Genomic DNA, 25,240 nt, shown 5'->3' with positions numbered 1-25,240 from the left:
TTAGCCTCTCTGTATGTTAGAATCCTCTAAATAATGTGGTCCTTTCACTTGCTTTAATTTTTTTTGGGGGGGTAACCCAGGGGCATTTGACCTCCGAGCTACACCCCCTGCCCTGCTTTTTACTCTTTATTTTGAAACAGGGTCTCACTGAGTTGCAGAGGGCCTCACTAAGTAGCTGAGCCTATCGGGGAACCACAGTCCCCCTGTCTCAGCCTCCCAAATGCTGGTGTTACAAGCATGCGCCACCACACCCGGCTGCTTTACATTTTTTGCTAGAGGAAAATCTTTGCTTTTACTCAAGCAAAGTGTGGCTTAGTGGAAGGAACAGAGAAGCAAGGAGGCCCTTGGTCTGCTGCCCTTTCAGCAAGTAGCACTGAAGGGTCAGTTGCTCTCATCCGCCAAGTGGAGAGGCCAGACATTCTAGCTGCAACATTCCTCGTTTCTACTTTTCTGACAGACTAGTTATTTAGCTTATCTTGCCAAGATTTAAGCACCAGCTTTATTTGTTAGAGGATATGGAAGTGGTAGATATTGTGAGTTAGAGAGGTCAGGGATCAGGAACAAGGACATCAGTAAAGTGGAAAAAAGCATGGAAAGAGGTCAAATCCAAGGCCAGTCAAAGAAGCTACCTATCAAATCAAGCTCAAGAAGACCAGCTAGATAGTATAACAAAACTAAGGCCGGGGAATCTGGGTCAATAGCGTGCAGGTAGAGAATCTGAATAATTAAATAGAGAGCTTAGAAACATTCCAAATAGTAGACACAGGTGTCAAAGATTGGAACTACAGTTTAATTGGGGACTTTGGGATAATCAGCCTCTCATTTTGTAGTGTGGTTCATTTGTTCATTCAGTAATTTCTGAAGAAGTAGAGGTGCAAATTTGAGTAAGACTTTATTTATACAAAAAGTGTTTATAGCTTAATAGGAAAGAACAATAAATAAGTTACAAATCTACCACAGTTTGGTGTATATATTAATTTAAAGCTATGTGGGAACATCAGAGAGACATCTGAATCAGAGGGCTGAGAAGTCCTAGAAGATTTTTTTTCAGAGACAAAGAAATTTATTTAGGAAAGTGAGAATACAAATTCAAGGGAGAATGTAGAAGCAGGCTCTTAGGGTTTTACAGTTCTTGTTTTATAGGACTCCCATTAGGGGTTGGGTAGGGTTGTACAACAGGGCTGGGGAGTTAGATTTCCTCTTAATCCTCAAATTCCCAGGGTGGTGACTGGGTGACCTTCCTTATTTTCCTTTGCTTACTAAGCATCTCAAGAACCTCAGATGGGGAGAGAGACCATTGTGATTAAGGCTGTGGGCCTCTTGAGGCTTATACCTAAGATAGAACAGACCTTTTAAGGTGGAATTAAGGATTATGATGTTTCTAGATTAGATTTTTTTTCCTCCCAGTTTGTCTCCTTTATACCTAATATTTTATTTCTCCTATCCTACCTCATTTCCCCTCCAGACTTCAGTCCCTTAACCTTAAGAGTTGATGAAGGTCAAAAGTCCATCTTCTATAGCTTCTTCAGTGCTGACAAGGGGCGAAGGCCCTGCCTGCCTAGGGACCACAAGTCTTGTCCTGCCTGGTCTACAGGAGTCATAGGAAGGTCAGGGTTTACTAGTTATAGACCATCATCCTTTGTTGTTCTTAAAGAAATAGGAATTTTTTTTTATGGTGTCAGGTGGTCCTGGACCTGCAAAACCTCAAAAAGGACAGGTTTATTAACTTTATAGCATTTTATAAAGATTCAGAAGGTTTGGGCATCAATGCCATTTTATATTTCTTCTGTGAGCCTAAAAGCAGAAGTATCATTATAAACTATAATTAGAATATAAGGGGGAGCCAAAATCAGAAGATAGCTAGTTAAATTACGTGGGTGGTCTTTTAAATGGCTCCATGAGTATGACTCTTCTTTTACCCCAGAATTGCACACTTTTTTTGTTGTTGTCATACTTTCCTGCTGGGTGTTGAAGACCAAGTAGTTAGCCCAATGTTGGGCAAACATAAAGGTTTCTGTTAAGACCAGTTAAGATTTCTCAGAGTTACTTCGAGAGAATCTGTAAGGTTTTTCTTCTACAGTTGTGACATCAGCCAGGATGGGTCACGGTCTTGCTGACCATTTGCTTCCCTTGAAGCATAGGGGACATTCTGTCCAGTGACCCTCCTTTTTGCAGAGTCTGTGCTGTTGGCTTCCAGTCTCTGGACCTTTATGTAAATCTCCCTGCTTTGGGGGTCGGATGACTCATTGGAGTTACAGGAGCCTTAGTGTGGGCTCCCCCTGGCTCCTATTTGACCTAGGAGGGCTAGGGCCAAAATACTGGTCGTTTTCTTCTTATCTCTTTTATTTCCTGGCAGTTCTGTAAGTCTCAGTTGTTGGGCACCAAGATGGTTAGTTTCACCAATCCTTTTTAATGAATAGGGGTCAATATTATAGGCTATTTTTCAGGTAACGGCTATCAAAACATTGTTTAGGTTATTCTGTTAAAGTTGTACATCTGTAATGTTAACAAACAATTACAAAGATATACAAGAAAAATAAAAAACAAATCCAGTTTGTATAATAGTTCTGATAATATTTGTTGACATAAATCTCTATTTAAATTTAATATGTATATATATATATATATTTATATATATAAAACCCAATTTGAAGAATTTGATTGAAGAGAGATATTTGAAAGACACATAGGAGGTAGAATACATAAGACTTTCTTGAGTCTGTATAGAAGGTGGTGGTCTTGTTATCAAATGAACTGAGAGAGGCTAGTAAACAGAGCTCATATAAAGGCACCGTGTGTAAAGCCATAGAAGCTTAAGCAAACAAGGCTCACAGAAAATAAGATCAAAGAAGTAAACAAGGGAAAATATATGAAGTGCTTTGTGTACTAAGTCAAGGAAGTTGAACTTTATCATAGAAACTGTGAGAAGAACATCACTGATAATGTATTTGGAAATAGATGTGGTGGGCTGGGCGTGGTGGTGCACACCAGTAGTCCCAGCATGAGAATCACAAGTTCAAGTCCAGTGCTCAGAAACTTAGCGAGACCCTGTTTCAAAATTAAAAATAAAATAGGGCTAGGATGTAGCTCAAAGGAAGAACACCCCTGGGTTCTACCCCTGGTACCACAGGAAAACGATGGATCTGGGAAGACCAGAGTGCAGGAGCTAGGTGAGGGAGAAAGGTGAAAAATCGAAAGCGAGGCTCTGTGTAGAAAGCGAGGCTCTTGGAGTAGAGTGAAGCAGGTTATGTGGGCCTGCCTTTTGCTGAAAATAACTAATGATGCTATATTTAAGTAAATTAAAAATAAAAGTAAATGTTCTCCGAAGCTCTCAAGAGCTAAGGAGCCAGTAATACGATAACATGTCAAAATCTAAGTGAAGCTAGGAACCGTAGAGGTAGTGGTGAGTAGGGCAGATCACAGAGGACTCTGTCCCTGCGGAGACTCGCCAGGCCAGGATTGTCTAAGACGTGCTTTTCAAGACCCTGAGAGGAAACAAAGGCCAGGACCACCAAAGAATTTAATACTAGGTCTTCCCCCGATATGTGTGTTAGCTTTTTGCTATTGTGATAAAAGATCTGAGAGAAGTCAACTTAAAGAGGGAAGATTCATTTTGGCTTACAACTTTAGAACTTCAGCCTCTGGTCACTTGGCCCTTTGTTTTTTAAAGTTTAGAACTTCAGTCTCTGGTCACTTGGCCCCTTTGTGACTGGTCACTTGGCCTTTTGTTTTTTACAAGTTTAGAACTTCAGTCTCTGGTCACTTGGCTCCTTTGTTTCTGAACCAATGCAGGGAAGAACATGATTCAGGTTATAAAATGAATGTCTTGCCATTTTTAAAGAGAAAAGATACAAATTTGAAATTAGCTGCTATAATAGAATAAGCTATAATCAGTAGATTTTAAGAACTTAATGAAACTTATAAAAGTAAAATATAGTAATAGAACTTCAAAATTCAAATGAGGAATTTAATGGCAAGTCAAACAGAGTTAAAGAAAGAAACAGTGAATTAGAAGGCAGAGAGAAAATACACAAAGTAAAACTCAGACATAGAAAAATATGGAAAGAGACATGAAAGCTTCATAGATGGCTTGATTTCCAGAACAGGGAGCAGGGTTGTGGCAATATTTGAAGAAATAATGACTAAGTGTTTTTCAGAATCGATGGACAGCAGACTATAGACTCAAGAAACCCAACAAAGCTCAAGAGGGATCAATAGGAGCGTGGAGGGAACGAGACGGCAGAATAGGAGGTCCCGTCCCTCTTCCTTCCACAGAATACAGTTCTGTGGCCACTCACAGACGTGAACTCCCTGAGGGAGAGAGCTCTGAGTCTGAGACCCCAGCACCTGGACGCAGTGAAGCATGCACCAGCAGTGGATGCGCCCAAGAGGGTAGAGGAGCAGATTCACCTTGCCCGCATTGCCTTCCCCCGGGTGACACGAGCTCATTACCAAGAGGGGCCCTTGGCCAGCAATACTCCCCAGAGAGACACGGGAGCAAGGAGCAGAGCACTGAGGGATCTGCATGGCTAGACCATCTGGCTGCAGCTAGGAGCAGGGCGCGGAGTGCATGCCGCTTGGTGGCCAGCTGCGGCTCCTGCTAACTGGATAGTGGACTCCACCAAGAGACCATCTGTGAACCCCCAGAAAACTCACCTGTTCACATGGCCATCCAGCTGATTCTGCCCCCCCAACATGCCCTCCATATACAGTACCCCGGGGGCTCCTGTATGTGGCCAGCATGGAGCACCCACAGATCTAGAAAGAAGAAATGGTCTTAGCAACCAGCTCATTATTGCCCTAGGAAAAATAAACAGCAGGCCCTCAGCATCAGACCTGGCTTTGTAGGGCCACATGACCCTGAAACTTACAGTTGGTGTAGCCATAAAAAAGGTCTGCAAGACCACCACAATCTCTAGCCAGATTTCTCTGATGGCCTTTGTTTGGTCTCAAAATTTATGTCCCCTCCAAAATTTTGAAGCTTAATCCTTAATGCAACAGTGCTTAGAGATGGGGCCTTTAGGGGGTGCTGAGGCCATGAGGGCAGAACCCTCATGAATGGAGTTAGTGATGTATAAAAGGCCTTGAAGGAGCTCGCTAGCCCTTTTTATCTTTCATCATGTGAGGACACAGTATCAACCCCCTCCAGAGCATTATCATCTTTGAAGCTGAGACCGGGCCCTCATAAGACACCACATTTTCTGGCACCTTGGTTCTTGGACTTTCTTTTCTTTAAAAAGTATTCAGTCTCAGTTATTTTGTCATAACAAGAATAGATTAAGATAGCCTTTCTCTCTAAAGGCCAATCAGAAAAGACTGAAGGAAGAAACTATTTATTTAGTTATCCAGACATAAATGTGAGCAACCAAGGAATATTAAGACTCAAAGACACCATCAAAAGAACTAAATAAAACTTAAGTTGTTAACCCCAAAGAAATGATGATCTACAGTTACATGACAACACACTGAAAATGATCATCTCAAAGCTCAGGGAGCTACTGCAGCACACAGGCGAGAACACAAAATCAGGGAAACAACGCGTGGACAAAACTAGAAGTTCAGCAGGTGAATAGCGTCTGGAAAGAGCTGAGCGTAAATTCTGGAACTGAAAAAAACAATGTCTGAAATTCAAACCTCAGTAGAGAACTTCTGTAGCACACTGAATTAGGCAGAGGGAGAACCGGGAAACTTGAAGGTGGAGCATTTAAAGGTGTCCGTCCAAGGAAGCAATAAGAAACGAGTGAAGAAGGCGCACAGGACTTGATGGGGCAGCATCAAGTGAGCCAGTGTGCGCGTTACAGGAGCCCCAGCGGGAGCAGAGAAGGAAAAAGGGTAGAAAACTTGTTTAGGAAATAACACAAAACTTCACAAATGTGGGGAAGGAAATGAACATTTATGTCTGTAATGACCAAAGAACCACAATTGAGTGAGCATAAAGAGGTCTTCACCAAGACACATTTAGGAAAATGTCAGAAGAAAGCACTGAAAGCATCAAAAAGAGGTGACTCATCTTAAACAAGGGAAACTCCATAAGACTATAAGCAGATTTGTAAGCAGAAATTTTTTCAGATGAGATAAAATAGAATATATTCAAAGTACTAAAAGAAACACTGCCAATCAAAAATATGTATACCCAGCAAAGCTGTCTTCAGAAATGCAGAAGATATTAAAACTCCCATACTAACAGAAGGTGAGAAATTCAACACCTTTAAGACCTGCTTTAAAGATAGTTCTTCATGTTGAAACGAAAGTACACTAATTAGCAATGTGAAAGCATATGAAGGCATAAAACTCACTGGTAAAGGTAAATACATATTTGAATTCACAGTACTTCTGATGCTGCCGTGGTGATGCATAAATCAGTTTTACCTCCAGTATAAACTTTAAAAGACAAAAGTACTAATATAAATAAAATAATTTTTAATGAATTTATAACATAAAAAATGTTGATTATGACACCAATAGCATAAAATAGGGAAGGGAAAATAAAAGTATAGACTTTGTATGTAGTAAAAATTAATTTGATATCAGTTTAAAATAAAGATGGTTTCTGTAAACATGGTAATTTCAAGGAAAATCTTATGGTAAATATGCAAAAGAATGTAACCAAAAGTGCCATTTTGATAAAGTCATCAAATAAAGGAAGAAAGGAACAAAAGAACTACAAAACAATAAAAACTGTTAACAAAATGAAAATTAAAAGTTCTTACCTATCAATTTAAATGTAAATTGATTAAACTCTCTAATCAAGACATAGTGTACCCTTATGCTAAGTTAGATCAGAAAGTCCAAGAGTCTTTTGTTTTCTCTCCTATGGAAGCCAGAGAGAAAATGGGAAACGTATGGGACTTAAGATTCATGAGGACAATGCTCCATGGAGTAGTGGAAGGGATTTGCAGAAGGGAGGCGGGAGGGCGGGTAACAAAGTAAAGGAAGGAAACAATTGAGATGTTATGTCCATCTATGAAGTAGCACCACCACGTATGGGGAGGGAGAAGGGAGAGGGGTGGGATGCAGAGGCTATGGCTCTGTCTCCTTGGATTCCACTACGGTGTATGATTAATGTACAGTAAAAGAAAGAACAATAAAATAAATACAATCAAGTATAATATGAACAATTTCATTCAGCATTCTATTATCATGAACCTGTACAATAAAAGTATCACAAAATCCATATTTTTTTTCGGTGGTACTGGGGTTCCTGGAAGCCCTTCTACCTCCGGGCTACACTCCCAGACCTATTTTTACATTTTTATTTGGAAACAGGGTCTCCTAAGCCAGCGCACGCGGCTGGCTTCAAACCTGCGCGATCCTCCTGTCTCCGCCTCCCAAGCGCGGGGATTATAAGCGTGTCCACCACGCCCGGCCCAAAATCCATATTTATAACAGTACAATTCATAATAGCCAAATTATAGAACCAATCTAGGTGTCCATCAGTATATGAATGGATCACAAAATCATGGGATACACACACAATGGAATTCTGCTTGGCAAAAAAGAATAAAATTATGCCATTTGAAGGATAATGGAAGGACTGGGAGAACATTATGTTAAGTGAAATTAGCTGTCACAGAGGTGAAGGGTCATGTTTTCTTTCTTATGCAGAAGCTAAGGAGCCATTGGAATAGCAGAGGGACTCCAGATAAGGGAGGAGGGAGGAAGGCCAGTGAAGGAAATGCTCCACTGACCTCTGTCCCTGTGTGGGAATACCGGTGCGGTGCGTGGGGGCGGGGACAGGGAGACCCCACCCAGTGCTGTGTGCATTACGTCACTATCACTATGACCTACGTTATGATGTGAGACTATAGTAAAGCAATAAAGGCATAAAAAGACAAAATAGTAAATTTAAAGCCATCCCTATAGATCAGTCCGAATTTTAAAATAATAGATGAGTATGACCATATGAGAAGTACAAACCTTTGTTAGAGATACTAGAGGGAACACCTCAATGAACAAGAAATGTATTTCACTAGAGATTAAAAGACTAAATATTTCTTTAACCCCCAGACTTTATTTATATCTCACTGGGTTTACCATAGTAACCTCTTTCTGTTCTGGGATCCAGTCCAAGGTATCACATCATATATAGTTCTTTTAGTTTCCTCTGGACTTTAATAGTTTCTCAATTTTTGTTTTTTATGACTTTGACGATATTTAGGAGTACTAGCCTGACATTTTGTAGAACAATCCTCAGTTTGTATTTGTTTGATTATTTTCTCATGATTACACTGCAGGTGTGGAACTGGGGGAAGAATAACACAGTGGTAAAATACCTTATCACCTTACACGAGGGGTACAGATAAAACATTAAAAGTTGGTTCTTTGAAAAGGCTAGTGGAAAATTGGTTAATAAAAATGATAAAACACGCTTTTTTAAATGTTAGGAATGAAGATAGGATTATAACTAAAGATACAACATATAAAAATTATAGATTATTGTGAATAATTTTCTTGTTTTATCTAGCTGCTACTATTTGGATTTTAAATTGTCTAAATTTATATATTCATCTTTGGTTATGTGACATTCTTTCTGTACTTTGTAAATGTACTTTAAAATATATAAGCTAATGCCGGGCGTGGTGGCGCACGCTTGTAATCCCCGCGCTTGGGAGGCGGAGACAGGAGGATCGCGTAGGTTCGAAGCCAGCCGCGGGTGCTGGCTTAGGAGACCCTGTTTCCAAATAAAAATGAAATAAAAATGTAAAAATAGGTCTGGGAGTGTAGCCCGGAGGTAGAAGGGCTTCCAGGAACCCCAGTACCACCCCCCAAAAAATTATATATATATATATATATATATATATATATATATATATATATATATATAATTAGGCCGGCCATGGTGGTGCACACTTGCAATACCCGCACTTGGGAGGCGGAGACAGGAGGATCGCCTAGACACCCTTCATCATGTATGAGGAGTGGCACACAGTGGCAGGTTTGAAGCCAGCGTGCTGGCTTAGGAGACCCTGTTTCCCAATTTTAAAAAATTATATAATAGGTCTGGGAGTGTAGCCCGGAGGTAGAAGATCCCTGGGTTTCATCCCCAGTACCACACACACACACACACACACACACACACACACAAAACCACTAAAGTTTCTTAACTTATGCATAAGCCGTCTAAGAAGTTGTAAATTAAAGCAATCAGCTAACCTTTTATGAACTGTTTTAAAAATAACTATAGAGATTTCTGAAAAATGGAGTAGATACTTTTTCCTCTTCATTCTGCTAAGCACAGCTAAAACTTTTTTAGAATTACATGTAAGACAAAAAATATAAGAAGTCTTATGTATACCCATGTTTATTGTGTCATATTCACAATAACCAAGTCTTGGAATCAACACACATACACACACACACACACACACAAACATACAATGGAATATTATTCAGCCATAAATAAGAATGAAACTGTCATTTTCAGGAAAATAGAACTGTGAATGTTATTCGTTAAGCAAAATAAGGCAGATACAAATATCACACATTTTTCTCTCCTGTGCAAAATGAAGGGAAAAAAAGACTTGCTAGTAGAAGAGGGACTCTGAGAGAATGGGAAGGGGAGAGGGAGCACGAGAGAGGAAAGGGAGAGTTGACATGATCAGAGCACGATCTCGAAACCCAGCGATGTGCATAATTAATGTATGTTGATCATTAAAAATAAAAACAGTTTTATGCCGTGTGTGGTGGCACACACTTGTAATCCCTGTGCTTGGGAGGCTGAGACAGGAGGATCATGCAGGTTCGAAGCCAGCCTTACCTGGCTTAAGAGACCCAGTTTCCAAATAAAATATAAAAAAAGGCAGGTCTGAGAGTATAGCCCAGAGGTAGAAGGCCCCTGGGTTCCATCCCCAGTACCATAAATAAATAAATAAAATTAATTAAATAAAAAATTAAAAAATAAAAACAATTTTATTAAGTCTCTGAAAGGTGTAATGTATAGATGGGCACATGGACACACAAAAAAACTCAAGAAAATTTCTCTAGCAAAAGACTGGGAAAGAGGTATCCTTCTAAGACGAAACTGTTTAGACAACTGCTTTACTGAAGCCAAATACCACAGAAAAATTCAGCTTTCATCTTCCTCCCCACCAGTAAAGGCTGGGTGGGAGCCTAGACACCCTTCATCATGGAATGGGGAGTGGCACACGCTCAGGCATGTCGGAGAAGAGAGCCTTTCCTCTCTCTCCTGCCAGTGGAGACCATCCTGGAAGCCTGGGCATCTGTCCCCGCACACCTAGTGCTAACAAGGCATCCCTCCCTGCTCCTGCTGAGGGGTGTCCAAGACAGCTGGTGCAGAGCCAAGGCTTTCAGCACCACACAGAAGGGACAGGGCTCCCTCAGCCTTGGTGAAGGTGGAAGGCCCTAGCAGCCCTCTTCCCAGGCAGGCAGCGGACTCTAGGAGAGGGCCCTGGACTTCCTCTCCCACTTGCCAATAATGGGAGGATGTGTTCCTGATTCGCCAGAGCCTGCCACCAGAGCCTGCTAAAACAGGCAGAGGGTGAGCTCCTGTCGTGTCTCTGTCTCATTGAATAATAACTAAAATGTCAGTATTTCATTCAAAACTTGCCTGTCATTTCAAGAACCAGAAAATGTCAACTTGAATTAGAAAAGACAGTCAGCAGACACCAACACTGAAGTGACACTGATGTTACTTGACATGGATTTCGAAGCAGCCATGGTAAAAATGCTCCAGCAAGCACTTGTGGATGTGACTGGAAACCAGAGCACAGAAAGTCTCAGCAAAGACATAGACAATGTTAAGGAAGCACCAATGGAAATAAAACAGATGAAAAACACAATAACTAAAGCAAAAAAAAGAAAACTTCAGTAGGCCGACTGAGTTGCAGAGTGGAAGAACAGAGGAGAGAACCGCAGAAGTGGACAGAGGAAGAGGGTTCGCCAACCCGAGCAGAGAGCGAACAGCGGAGGAAGGAGCCGAGGCTCCGCAGCCTCCAGCTCTGGTGTTCACAGTCACATCCCAGGAGGGAAGCGAGAGGCGGGCGGGGCCAGAAAGCGTCCGGAGCATTCCTGTATGCCAGCCATAAACCCATCGAAAAGAAATCCAGAAAACACGTCCACTCAGGATGTCCCACAAGAAAAAAGGCATCCAGAACTTTTCTGTATGCCGGCCATAAACACACTGAAAAGGAAATCCAGAAAACACATTCACTCAGGATATCCCACAAGAAAAAAATAAAATACTTAGGAATAAACCTAACCAAGGAGATAAAAGACCTCTATAAGCCAGACATGGTGGCACACGCTTGTAATCCCAGCATTCGGGAGGCTGAGACGAGAGGGTCACAGTTTGCAAACAGCCTCAGCTACTAAGCTAGGCCCTTCACAACTGAGTGAGACCCTGTTTTGAATTTAGAAAGAATAAAAAAATAGAGCTGGGGGTGTCTCTCAGCGGTAGAATGCCCCTGGGTTCCATACCCAGTACAAAAAAAAAAAAAAAGACCTCTACAAGAAAATTAAAAAACATTGAAAAAAGAAGTCGAAGAAGACCTAGGGGATAGAAAGGTCTTCCATGTACTTGGATAGGCAAAATAAATATCATCAAAATGGCCATTCTTCCAAAAGTGACTACATATTCAACACAATACCCATAAAAATTACCAAGGTCATTCCTCAAATACATAGAAAAATCAGTCCTTAATTTGGAACAACAACAAAAAATTCCAGAATAGCGAAAGTAGTTCTCAGCAACAAGAACCATGTAGGAGGCATCACAATATCTGACTTCAAACTATACTACAAAGCCAGAATAAAAACAGCATGATACTGGCACAAAAACAGACACATAGACCAATGGATCAGAATAGAAGACTCAGAAATCCACACACTTACAGCCAGTTGATTTTTGACAAAGGGGCCAAAAAAGTATGCTGCAAAAAAAGATAACCTCTTCAACAAATGGTGTTGGCAAAATTAGTTAATCATATGCATGAAAATGGAAGTAAACACCACTTTCTCAACCTGCACAAGAGTAAATTCAAGATGGGTCAAAGGCTTGGACATCAGACCAGAGACCTTGCAGCTCCTTGAAGAGAGCATATGTCTAACACTTAACACATAGCCACAGGTAAAAACTTTCTCAACAAGATCTCAAAGGCACAAGAAATTAAAAGTAGAATCAATACGTGGGATTGCATTAAACTAAAGAGCTTTTGTACAGCAAAGGAAACTATCAAGACCCTCAGCAGAGGGCCGGGCGCGGTGGCGCACGCTGGTAATCCCCGCTCTTGGGAGGCGGAGACAGGAGGATTCTGCAGGTTCAAAGCCAGCCTCTCTGGCTTAAGAGACCCTGTTTCCAAATAAAAATATAAAATAGGTCTAGGAGCATATTCCAGAGGTAGAAGGGTTTCCAGGAACCCCAGTACCACCACCAACAACAACAACAAAAAAAGAGCCAGGCGTGGTGGCGCATGCTTGTAATCCCCGCGCTTGGAAGGCAGAGACAGGAGGATCACGCAGATTCTCGAAGCCAGCCATGCTGGCTTAAGAGACTCTGTTTCCAAAAAATATATAAAATAGGTCTGGGAGTGTAGCCCGGAGGTAGAAGGGCTTCCAGAAACCCCAGTACCACCAAAAAAAAAAAGGCAACAGAATGGGAGAAGATTTTTGCTAACTACTTCTATAAAAGACTAATATCTATATATATGCAGAAAACTCAAACTCACTGTTAGAAAACAACCCAATCAAAAAATGGGCAAGTGAACTAAATAGACATTAAAAAAAAAGAAATTCAAATGGCCAATAAGTGTATGAAACATGTCCAACATCATTAGCAGTCAGAGAGATGCAAATCAAAACTACCTTAAGATTTCACCTAACTCCATTTAGAATGGCAGTTATTAAAAACACAACAACAAATGCTGGCAAGGAAGTGGAGAAGTGGGAACTCTAATACCTTGTAGGTGGGATTGCAAAATAGTGCATTCATTTTGGAAAATAGTGCAGAGGATCCTCAGAAGGATGGAAAGGAACCTACTATATGATCCAGCAATACCATCTGGGCATCTGCCCAAAAGAATGGAAACCAAACTACTAAACTATGGAACCAGCCAAGATGTCCATCAACAGATGGATGGATTACAAATCCATGGGATATGTACACAATGGAATTTTACTCGGCCATAAAGAAAAACAAAAGTATATTTGCAGGGAAATGGATGGAACTGGGGAAAATTATGCTAAGTGAGATTAGTCAGGAACAAAAGTAAAAAATAATTCTCCCTAATGCAGAAGCTAAGAAAAGAGGTGATCAGAGAAACTCCAGATGAACAGATAAGGCGACCTAACTGAGGGGGATGGGGAAGAGGGAAGAAGGAAAATTCCCTAATGTACGTGATGCACATCCACACACATTACAGTCTCCCACTATCCAAACATGGCCAGGGGTGGGAGGAGTGGGTGGGAATTAGGAAAGGGCTAATTTAGCGCCGTGTGCATGTGTGCCTCCACTATCTTGTATCCCATTAAGATATATAACTTAAATGCACCAATAAAAATAAAGTAACTGAAACCTCAAAAAATAAAAATAAATGCCTTATTTCAGAAAAAATGGCTTTACACAGTTCTTTAAACAGTAGCTGAAATTTTCTAAAATTTGGCAAGACATAAATCTACATCCCAAACAGGATAAACCTTGAAAAAACCCATGTGAAGAAGAAACCTTATAGTCAAACTTCTGAAAACTATAAATGAGGGAAGTAAAAGCAGAGAGAGAAATTACACCTTTCCAGGGAGAGACATCAAATGACAGTGATTGTTCTGAAGAGACTGCAGGCCAGCAGAGTGCAAAGCACTTTTAAAATGGAAAATATGCTTCAAGAATTAAGAAATATTAAGTACCGGGAAATTTTCAGAGAAAGAAACACTAAGAGTTTGTCACCAGCAAACCTACCCTAGATGTAGCTAAAGGAAAACTTTCTCAACAGAAAGGATATGATAAAAGAAGGAATGTAGATTAATGGAAAGGAAGAAGCATTAATAAAGATACGGGATACGGAGCTGGGCGTGGTGGGGCACACCTGTAACCTCAGTGCGGGGAGGCTGAGACGAGAGGATCACAAGCTTGAGGGCGGCCTCAGAAAGCAGCACGACTCATCAACCTAGTGAGACCCTGTTTCCAAGTAAATAAAAACTGGCTGGGGATGTAGCTCGAAGGAAAATGCCTCTGGCCTAAATCTTCAGGAACACACACCCAAGAGATATATACAATAAAATCTCTTCTAGAGTAGCCTCAACTATGTGTAACAATTGGAACGAATTTAAGTGAATAAATAAAATTAATAAAATCAGCATAGTAAATATTAACAATTTCTAATTTGTATGATGTATTAACTATCTAAAGAGTTATATTTGACCAAATGCTATGGTAAATTTGATACCCAGCTCATGGAACACTCAGAGCTGCACATGGCCTTGCCTTGGCACATTTTCATTTGAGCCATAGTTTGACATGCATTGTGTTGTAGAAAACTTTCTCAGTCACTGAAAATGACTTAAAACTACAAAGAAAATAAATTCTCCAATCCAGGTTGTCATGCATGCACACCTGCAATCCCAGTACTTGGAAGGTTGAGACAGGAGAATCACAAATTCAAGGCCAGCCTCAGCAACTTAGTGAGATCCTGTCTACAGATAAAAGATGGGCTAGGGCAAATTACAGAACCAGCCTAGGTTCCACCAATGGAGGGTTTACAAAAGTATGGGCTGTACACACAATGGAATTATAATCAGTCATAAAGATCAAAATTATGTAATTTGCAGAAAAATTGATGGAACTAGAGAATATTGTGCTAAGTAAGATTAGTCACAAAAATGAATATATAGATACTATGGAGAAATTGGGATTAAAAAGAGAGACTCTGGACAAAGAGAAATCCTAATGGAGTGATGGAGGGGCAGCGGAGAGGGCAGCGGATGAGGCAACACTTTAGTGCACACGATGTGTGTACACAAAAGTATCAATGCCAATCTATTGAGCAGGGCAGAAGCTGGGGGCGGCCACCGAGTGTTGCGTGCGTAAGGTCTCTACTGCTCTGAACCTCACCATGATTACAGTGCTCCCGTTTAAACAATAGGGCTGGGGGATAGCTTGAAGGTAGAGTGCCTTGGGCTCAATCTTCAGCATCACACACACACACACAAAAATTCTCCAGTTAAGCTATATAATTTTCATAAATTAACTCTATATCTAAACCTACATAAAGTGGCAGTGGCTATACTTTACCGCACCTAATTAGAAAAAGGTTTGTATATCACCTAGGGCTTAAACTGGTCTTGCTCGGACAACAGAACAAAGCAATAAAATCAGTTGGAATTTCTTGGATAAATAATTTTGACCAAAGTAAAATATCAGTGTCGGTATCAGCCATCAAAATCCATAAATCAAGATAATTCTTGTATTGGCTTGTTAGAAGTACACTTTTACTTACAAGAGTTCAGGTCTCCTCGTGAAAAGGTGCACAGCAAGTTCACGGCACCACCGCTTGCTCCGGGCAGCCAAGACTCCTTGCTAGAACACTGATTCAGAATGTCCAGTCGACTAACTGCGATTCCTGAACAGAGGGGCTAGTCAGTCTTAGTGACTCACTTAGTGGGTTCCCTTTAAGTGGCCCTTAGCCACGTATTCAGATGAAAGTTAAGGCCATGGACTTGAGATTCATGAGAAAACTATCCTTGCATTGATGTTTGGCTCCTATAGATATAGTCCTTGTGGCAAAATTTAAACATTGTGTTTGCCAGTTTGGATGTGGTTAATTAGACCAGTCTGGACCTGAAGCACAAATAGAACATGAGTTACCACAAAAGGAGCTTTGTAGACCCAGAGCCACGCTGCCGTACGGCAGGAGAGCCACGCGGTGCGGCCGCTGCTGCCAGGTTCCGTTCTGTGATGCACCTGTCTGTTGTGCTGCTGCTTGGTTTTCTTTACTTTTTGGTGCATTCAGATAATATACTGCTGCTCAATAAGAAAAAAGCTATAGGGTATCTTGAAATAACTTACAGTTTCAAGAAACACGTAAGAAAAATGGTATGCTGTTGAAAAAAGATGAGCATTTGCTGAGAAGCTAGAATAACTGTAAGGTTTTCAGAAGGAATCTTAGCCAGTTGCTCGATGAAGAGTTTCCTATGTAGCTACTTGAAAGTGAGCAAGGAGTCACGAAGCGAAGGCCCTTCTACGCTGCTGACCTCACGAAGCCGCAGTGTCTGTCAGCTAGTTAAAGGGCTGTAGCAAGATGGGCGTGGAGGTGCAGGCTTGTAATCCCAGTGCTTGGGAGGCTGAGACTGGAGATTGAGGGTTTGCAGCCAGCCTCGGCTCCTTAGTGAGGCCCTCTGCAACTTAGACCCTGCTTCAAAATAAAGAATAAAAAACAGTGCTGAGGGTGCAACTCAGAGGTAGAAGGCCCCTGGGTTCCATTCCTAGTACCAGTACCACAAAAAAGAAAAAAAGGGTGGGGCTATGAACAGAAGAAGAAACACTGAACAAAGTAGTGAGTGATGCTCAGCCGGCATGTGGAGCTGGTCTTCACTGATCAGCATATGCAAACCAGAGAGCTAAGTTATGGTTGAAAATATGCTACTAAGAGGTATATAATAATACCTGTAAAGCTATTCCTATATCTGGATGAAATGCTAAGTCATAAGTTCTTAAAAGAGGATTATGTAGAAACATTTTAATGTAGATATTAAATGAGGGCATGTTTACTATTAAAAATAAGCAACATTTCTAGGAAAATTACGTGCCATTGTCTGAAAATTCCATCAACTCTAAGTTGTTTTTGTGGCGAGAGAAGTTTGAGTTGCCAGTGTCCCAGCCTGCATTCGTCTTGCAAGATCTTGTGGTTCAGCCCAGCGCTCCCAGGCTGTGTCAGTTAAACCTTTTTAAGTTTACACAACCTTTACTTTGAGACACCTGTTTTGAAGACTCCTCGTGCTTTCAAGTTTAAAGCTTCTATATAAAATAACCTACACGATGAAGTACTGTTAATTTCATGTTTTATGTAATGGTACTACGATTATACCAGAGGGTCTTTTTTAGAGATAGCTAGTTGCAGGTATTTTTGTAACTTCTCTGTAAAATTAAGAAGTTTTTAACAATTCCCTGTGTGAAGGTATCACCACCAGCCTCGCTGGCACAGAGAGGGAGGAGTGGGGTGCAGAAGGAGGTCCCCCAAGTGGTTTGCATGTGTGCTGGTCTCTCATGATGTCCAATTGCAGTGCACCAATAAAAGTAAATAAATAAAGTGAAGCTCTTCAGGATGTAAAGTCCTGAGTAAAATTAAGCAAAAAATCCTTCTTTGAGTTTTGTGTATGTATCTAAAAATGTGGAATTTTCAAAAATATTTTAATAACAGTAACAGAACAAGGAAAAATATTGAAACATAATAGAAAATGCGTATCCTAGGTGAGCAGGGTGGCACATGCCTGTAATCCTAGTGCCTGGGAGACTGAGACAGGAGGATTGCAGGTTTGAAGAGAGCCTCACCAATTTAGTAAGGCCTTCAGCAACTTAGACCAGTTTCAAAATAAAAAATAATACTGAGAGTGTAGCTCAGAGATAGAACACCCCTAGGTTTAATCTCAGTACCACAAAGAAAGAAAATGCGTTTCCTAGGTCCTGGATGGGTGATCTTTGTACACTTTCTTCGCCTGCCCAGCAGAAGGTCTGATGCTGACCAGGGTCTTTGTTCTCTTTTGTTCTGCCTCCACACTGGAAGGTGCCAGCTTACTTTCCCACCCACCACTTCAGAACTGGTCTCAATACCTTGAAATTGGGGGGTGGGGGATAAGTCAGACTTATTCTGCCTTTAATTATGAGTTTTCTATCAGGTCTGGTTTCAATTTTGAGAGCCATTGCTCGTTCCTGAATCACTGGAGGACTAAGAAGTCTTCACAGTAAATAAACATTGAGCTGTAATCCAGACATTTCCACATTTACAAAGGAAAACCGTATTCGGTGTGTCCTGTACAGCCTAATACTGACTGCTTTCCCAAACAGCATTTCTTTTAGTTCTTAGTACAACTCTCTAAGGTAGCAGCTAGCTCCATTTTATTAAAAAAAAAAAAGAAAGAAAGGAAACTGAGACTCAGGTTAAATATCTTGCCAAGGGAACGTTCTGTAGATCATAACCTCCCCTGTGAGAAAAATGTATTCAAATCCAGAAACCATAAGCTAACATGACTAATAGTCAAGCCAACTTTATTATCCACTCTTGTCCCAAGTTCTACTTCAAATTGTATTTTACATATACTGACCTAATTCATGCTGAAATAAAAATTAGGCAGGTTATTGAGCACCACTTTGTAGAGGAGGAAGTAGACAAAGACAGGGAGTTGTTTATTGGAGTCGCTGCTGGTGAGTGTGTTTGAGATTCGAGCCATGAGTCTCTGAAAGTGATGTCATTAACCTCCCTACTACCATAAGCCACACAAGTGATTCTGAAACTTCAGAGATTCTGCTTCACTAATTAGTGGTTAAAAATAATAGCCTGCTTGTTTATATACAGGCAGATTATTTATCATTAGACTTTTGGGTAAATTATTATATTTCCTTATTAGCGCAGAGAAAAAGAATGATAAGGAAAATACATAGATGATTAAAAATGAACATGACAGTATTTTATTCATTGTCACTGTCTTACTAAGAATAAATGCCAGTGCTTGTTAAATCAGTGCCTTCCAAACAGCTTAGTTAGGAAAAAAAGGTAGTGAGAGCACCATGCAATCCGTGGAGAGTACCAGGCAATCTGAGGAGTGTACCACGCAATCCAGTGGAGAGTACACGCAATCCACGGAGAGTACACGCAATCCACAGAGAGTACCATGAAATCCAAGGAGAGGACCATGCAATCCGTGGAGAGGACCATGCCATCCGTGCAGAGTACCACGCCATCCATGGAGAGTACCAGGCAATCCATGGAGAGGACCAGGCAATCCGAGGAGAGTACCACGCAATCCGTGGAGAGGACCACGCCATCTGTGGAGAGGACCACGCCATCCATGGAGAGGACCAGGCAATCCGAGGAGAGTACCATGCCATCCGTGGAGAGTACCATGCCATCCATGGAGAGTACCATGCCATCCATGGAGAGTACCACGCAATCCGGGGAGAGGACCACGCCATCCGTGGAGAGGACCACGCCATCCGTGGAGAGGACCACGCCATCTGAGGAGAGGACCACACCATCCATGGAGAGGACCACACAATCCGTGGAGAGTATTATGCAATCTGTGGCATCTTGGTGTAGCACCCAAGAGGGTGTACTTGTGTCTCTCGGTTAAACTGTGTCCCCCCTAAACTCTGTTCTTCGAAGTTAGTGATGGAGTCTTTTAAATTGTGTATTCAGCACCTAGCAGAATTTCTGACTCACTTTAAGCTCTCAAATAATGAGTGGGTAAATGGAGCAGTAGGGTGATTAAATCATTCTTATAACTGCCGATCTTCTTGTACCCTGCTCTTAAAATTTAATGAGTTAATTTGAGGTCAAAATGTTTCAGACAAGATTATCTCCAAATCCTACATGTAATACAGATAATAGTCTCAAAACAATGATTATATATTTCTAAAAGCCATTTAATGATGGTAACATTGGGCTTTGCTGTACGCTACTTACCAGGCCAAACACTTGATACGGCTTCTCAGCCTAATGGATTCCATAAGCTAATGTCCTCACTCCTCAGCTGTAACTTAGGATGAGAGTAGTTCATGACACTCTCCCAAGGTCAGTCGTGACCCGGTAGATGCAGGATCTCAACCCAGGCTGAAGCCTTTACTCTTACTCACTGCCTCGTTTTTTTTTTTGTTTTTCTAAAAGTATCCAGATTTCAGGGCTTGGCTTCCCTTTTCCTTTATTAATTGGTTAAATTCAGATTCATTGTTGGATATTATCAACTGTGTCTTAAGTAAATGAGAGTAAAATATCAAAATTTTAAAAATCTACAAACATTCTCATTCTTTGAGATTCCTCTTTATAAGAGATAGATAATACCTTGAATTAGAAAAGTAATTTCTTTTTCTAAGTGTTAACAACTCAGGAATATTTTAAATTAACAGTAAAATCAACCTTTTGTTGTTAATGTGCACCTGTTCAGCTCTAACATCTGCGTGCACATACAAACACCACGTAGTGACCACCACAGAGACAAGGACAGTTTCACCACCAAAAAGCGAAAGGCTGTGGCTCCTTTTCACCACACCCTCCCTGCACGGCAAACCCATTTTCCTTGGGGGAATGTCATTAAAATATAAAGACTTTGAGCCAGGTGTGGCTTGTAATCCCGGCACTTGGGAGGCTGAGACAGGAAAATCGTGGTTCAAGGACAGCCTCAGCTACTTAGGCTCTTTGCAACTCAGTGAGACCCTATTTCAAAATAAAGAATTTTTAAAAACTCGGGCTGGGAACGTAGCTTGGAGGTAGAATGCCCCTGGGTTCCATCTCCAGCACCACCACCACAACAAAGGACAGACGGTGTAAGACATCTGGGCCTGACCTCTTGGCTCAGAAGGCCTTTGGGCACCATCCAAGCTCATGCACGCATCTCTGACTTGGTCCTGTTTATGATGCGCACTAGTCCATTGTATGGATGTGCCAGTTTATCCATTCACCTGTTGAAGGACAATTGGGTTGTTTCCTGTTTGTAGAGATAATGAATCTGCTATAAACGTTAGTGTACAATTATTTTAGGAGACATGAGAAATTCACATTTTTCTAGGATAAGTGGGATTGACTCATATATTAAGTCTACATTTAATGTTTTAAGAAAAACTGCCAGACCTCAGCGGTTCCGCAGTCCCACCAGTAAAGGTCCAGTTCCTCTACGTCTTCACAAGCACTTTGCCGTTTTGTTTGTTCACTCTGGTCACCCTAGGATGTCACAGAGATGTGCTTTGACTTGCATTTACCTCCTGTCAGCAACATGGAGCTTGTTTTCATACTTGCCCTCTCTGCACCCTCCTCGGGCAAGCGTCTCTTGACATCTGTTATATTTTCTAAGTTGCTTTGTTATTAGTAAGTTTTGAAAGGCCTTCATATTTGTAGTAAATATTTTTTCCAGCTTGTATCTTGCCTGCTCATTCTTATCCTAGTTTTCAGAACAAAAGTTTTCATTTTGAAGTCATTTATTGGTTTTCTATTTTAGACATCATGCTTTAGGTTAAGGTCCGAAACTCTTAAATTTCAGAACATCGTGATTTTCACCTTTGCTTGCTTGACTTTTTCATTGGGCACATGGCCCGTTCTGGACTGTTGTCACGAGCTGCGGCTGGTTACCTTCATCGTGTGCTGCGGTGTCCCTCTCCAGTGGCCAGCACTGCCTGTGGAGCGGCTTTGCACTCGGTGCTTGTCTGATGCGTGCTTTGTGTCTGACTTGGTCCTGTTCTGCTGATTCTGTGTCCTGATTATCATAGCTTTATAGGAAATCTTAAAATTGGGGAATGTTATTTCAGCTTTTTTGCTTTTGCCAAAATTGCTTAGACCATTATAATTCCTAATCTCATCTACATCAAAAGTAATTCTGCTGTGATTTTTTTATTTGAATTGTGTTAAGTCTGTAGGTCAATTTGGGGAGAACCCACACCTTTACTATGTTGAGTTTCCCAGTTTATGAATATATATGTACATTTATTTAGGTCTTTTATTTCTTTTTTTAAGAAGGTACATTTTAATATATTTTAAAGTCACAAAAAGTTATTTTTATGGACAGTGTGAAGTTTTTAAATGTGTTCATTGAGTAATACTTCAGCTGAGCTAATAAACTTACATAACCTTACATTTTTAGTAAAACACTGTACTTTTAAGTGATTTTATCAGTAATACACCTAGTATCTATAATCACCATTTTACTATGCACTTGCTGGAAGAAAATAGGATCAACACCCCATCATATAGGTACAGGCATCAACTTCCTCATTAAGACCTCTAAAGCTCAGGAGATAAAACTAAAAATTAATAAAAGAGATGGAATCAAATTAAAAAGCTTCTGCACAGCAAAGAAAGCAATTAAGAGTATAAAGAAAGTGCCTACAGATTGGGAGAAAATCTTTGCCAACTACTCTTCTGACAGGATTAATAACTTTATATTCTGGTTAATACCAAAAAACCCAGACCCAATCAACAAATGGACAAATGAACTATACATTCCTGAAAAGAAGAAATACAGTGACCAAAAAATATGTGAAAAATGTTCCACATCTTTATCAGAGAAATACAAACCAAAGCTACACTTCAGTGTGGGTGTTGATTGCCACTCCAGTTAGAATGGTGACCGTCAGGAGCACAACAGCAAGTGCCGGCGAGGGTGTGGGGAGAAGGGACACGTGGACCCTGCTGGTGGGGCGGTGCGAGTACACCTACTGCGGGGCTCGGCACACAGGTCCCCAGAGACTAGCAGTGGAGCACCCTGTGACAGACACCTGCACCCACACCTGCAACTGGAAGATTCAGGGAGCAAGACGGAGGCGTGGAGGTGCAGGGCGAAAAGTCTCGCGCTGATGCAGCTGGAACTCAGCACTTGGTGGGCACTTGCTTCCCGTGCGCTTTGCAGAGCTGAAGGCCAGCTGAGAGGCAGGGCAGGCAGGGGCTGAGTCAGCCCCTACTGTGCTCTTAGGACTGAAAGTCCCCATGAGCACATTGAAATGGCCACACTCATTGGTATGGATTTCACAGTGCCCTGTACTTTGGTTCTGTGCTTTAACTTTTTGTAAGTCTTCTGGATTTTAAGTTAAATTGCATTTACCATCTTTGTTTTACTTACTAGGAGTTTATCTTATGGCTAAAATAAAGAAGCACCATCTCTTTTTATCTAAATTTCTGTTCCCATTGACCTAATTTCATTTGAGCTTTTTATCTTGATATAATTATATATACACAAATATTTTTAGATTAAAAATAATAACAGAGATTCTGAATGCCCTTACCCACTTTCCCCCAGTCGCATCTCACAGAGCTGACCATATCTGAGATTAACACTCGGAGTCCAGGACAGCCCTGCACTCCCAGGCCCCCTAGTCTGTGCTCACACAGGCACTTCTCTTGCTCTCTGCCTCATCCCTAAGCCTGGAACCACCAGTCTGTTCTCCATTTTTATAACTTAGTGATTTCAAGAATGTCGTATAAATTAATTGAGGCAGTGTGTAATGCTTTGGGTTTGCTTTTTCACTTTTCATAATTTCTTGAATATTCATCTGAGTTATTTTACCTATCAATAGTTAATTCATTTTTATTGCTGAGTAGTATTTCATGACTTAATGTTCAGGCTGTATGTTTTCTTTATTTGACAGTAACAGCATTGTTATTTAGGAGTTTTTCTCACTTAGGTATTTGCTTTGGAATTTATGCTAAAAGAAGAAACCTGAGGGACATTTCTCATGGTCCTTTTTAAATTATATTTAGATAAATCAATCATAATTTGTTGACATTTGTCATCTAGAAAAAGTATCCTATGTACAAGTAGATTTTATTGCTCTACTTCCATTCTATTTTCTGAGGCACAGATAGGATGAGAGCACATGGGGGAGGGTGCCCTGTGAAAAGCATCCAGAACAGCCCGTCCAAGCACACCTCGAGTGGAGGGTGGTGCGGGAAGGGCCCACTTCTGGGCAGCACTCTCCCACCCCCTAGTACTGGGGATTGAACCCAGGGCTATTCTACCTCTCAGCTACATGCCTTTTTATTTCTTTTTTTTAAGTAGGGTCTCGCTAAGTTGCTAAGAGTCTTGCTAAGCTGCTGAGGCTGGCCTTAAACCTGCGATCCTTCTGCCCCACCCTTCCAAGTACTGAGATTACAAGTGTGTGCCACCACACCCGGGTTGGGAGCACTTTATGCACTGATAAAGTTGATTCACACTACAGGCCAGCCTTGCTGTATTTTCTGTTTTCATTAATCAACATGGTTTTAGTTCTTCAACCAAAATTCTTAATTCCAATAATAAGAGGGAGAGAGTGAAGACTTCTAGTTTTTAAATTTGGGGCAATACAGCTAAGAATAGATTCTGAAATATGTTAAATACTCCTCTATAGAGCCTAGATTTTATCTTAAGCAGAGATGAAGTAAATCATTTAATCAAATTGCAGATAGTTTTTTAACTAGGTATAAACATAAGTAGAAGTAGAATAAGGTATGCTCCCAATGTTAGCTTAGCTCATAATACCACTGACATACACACTCCATCTTAGCAGTGACTTGCTTTCCATCTGATGAGACGTGAAGGTTTATTGTCATCATGACCATTGTCCTGTCATTAACCAGTTAGCATGCTGTTTATTATTGTTAGAGAAGGAATAAAGGATGGAGAGGTGTTAGAAGTTTTCAGACATTTGGCAAACACTGGTTTATTCTATAGTTTTTTTTTAAATATTGTGTGGCACTGGGGATGGAACCCAGAGGCTTTATACCTCCACAATACATTCCCAGACCTATTTTATATTTTTATTTGGAAACAGGGTCTCACTAAGTTGCTGAGAGCCTCAGTTGCTGAGGCTGGCTTTGAACCTGTGCGATCCTCCTGTCTCAGCCTCCCACGCCCGGCTTATTCTATAGTTTTGTAAGTACTTTACAGGGGACTTGAAATAGTAAATTTGCTGCTGGGAAGTACAAAATGGGATTCTTGGGGAGAAATTGTCATAGTATCTACCTTGGACAGTGTCTTCATGTCGATCTAAAAAAGTTTGTGCATGTTTTAACTATCTTCATACAGGAATCGTTTTTAAATATCAGTCCAAAAGTTAATGGGTGGGGGAAATCTGCTGAATTGCCAGGCATGATGGTAGAAGCCTGTAATCCTATATATATGAGATTACATATATATGTAATACAATACATATATAACATATATATAATCCTATGTATATATGTAAACTGCCATAATCAATGTATCTTAAATATTTTTTCTGCTCGAGAAAAAGTATGCATTTACTTATATTTACTCTTAACTCCATTCTGTATCAAATACTGTAACTAGCCTACTATAAACAGAGGGGGCAAGGGAGAATAACAAGCCCCCAGCCCCGTACCAGACCCTCTGGGATGGCCGAGCGGGCCTCACTTCTCCCCACAGATGGTGGTGAGGAGCAGGCCTGGTGCCTCGGCGCCTGGCCCTCTGGCCGGGCTCCTTTCTAGTTTCCTGCTTCTTGGCTGAGAAGAGCAGGGCCCAGTGCGAGAGGCCTTTGACCCAGTCACACCTTCATTCAGCCGCGCTCTGCCACCCAGTAGCCGTGTCCATTTAACTTCTC

The 25,240-nt window shown here is 41.0% G+C and overlaps 1 protein-coding gene across 1 annotated transcript in view; it reads left to right on the top strand.

Annotated features, from left to right (window-relative positions):
• The window catches only part of ZEB1 (zinc finger E-box binding homeobox 1), a gene marked incomplete at both ends in the record, with an annotated part of 163,024 nt that overhangs the window by 114,169 nt on the left and 23,615 nt on the right, over nucleotides 1-25,240 (top strand).

Source organism: Muscardinus avellanarius (assembly GCF_963383645.1).
Source record: "Muscardinus avellanarius genome assembly, chromosome: 20".
In the NCBI taxonomy this organism is placed as follows: Eukaryota; Metazoa; Chordata; class Mammalia; order Rodentia; family Gliridae; genus Muscardinus; species Muscardinus avellanarius.
The sequence above is the reverse complement of the archived record's forward strand: the minus strand, read 5'-3'. Positions and strand labels throughout refer to the sequence as shown.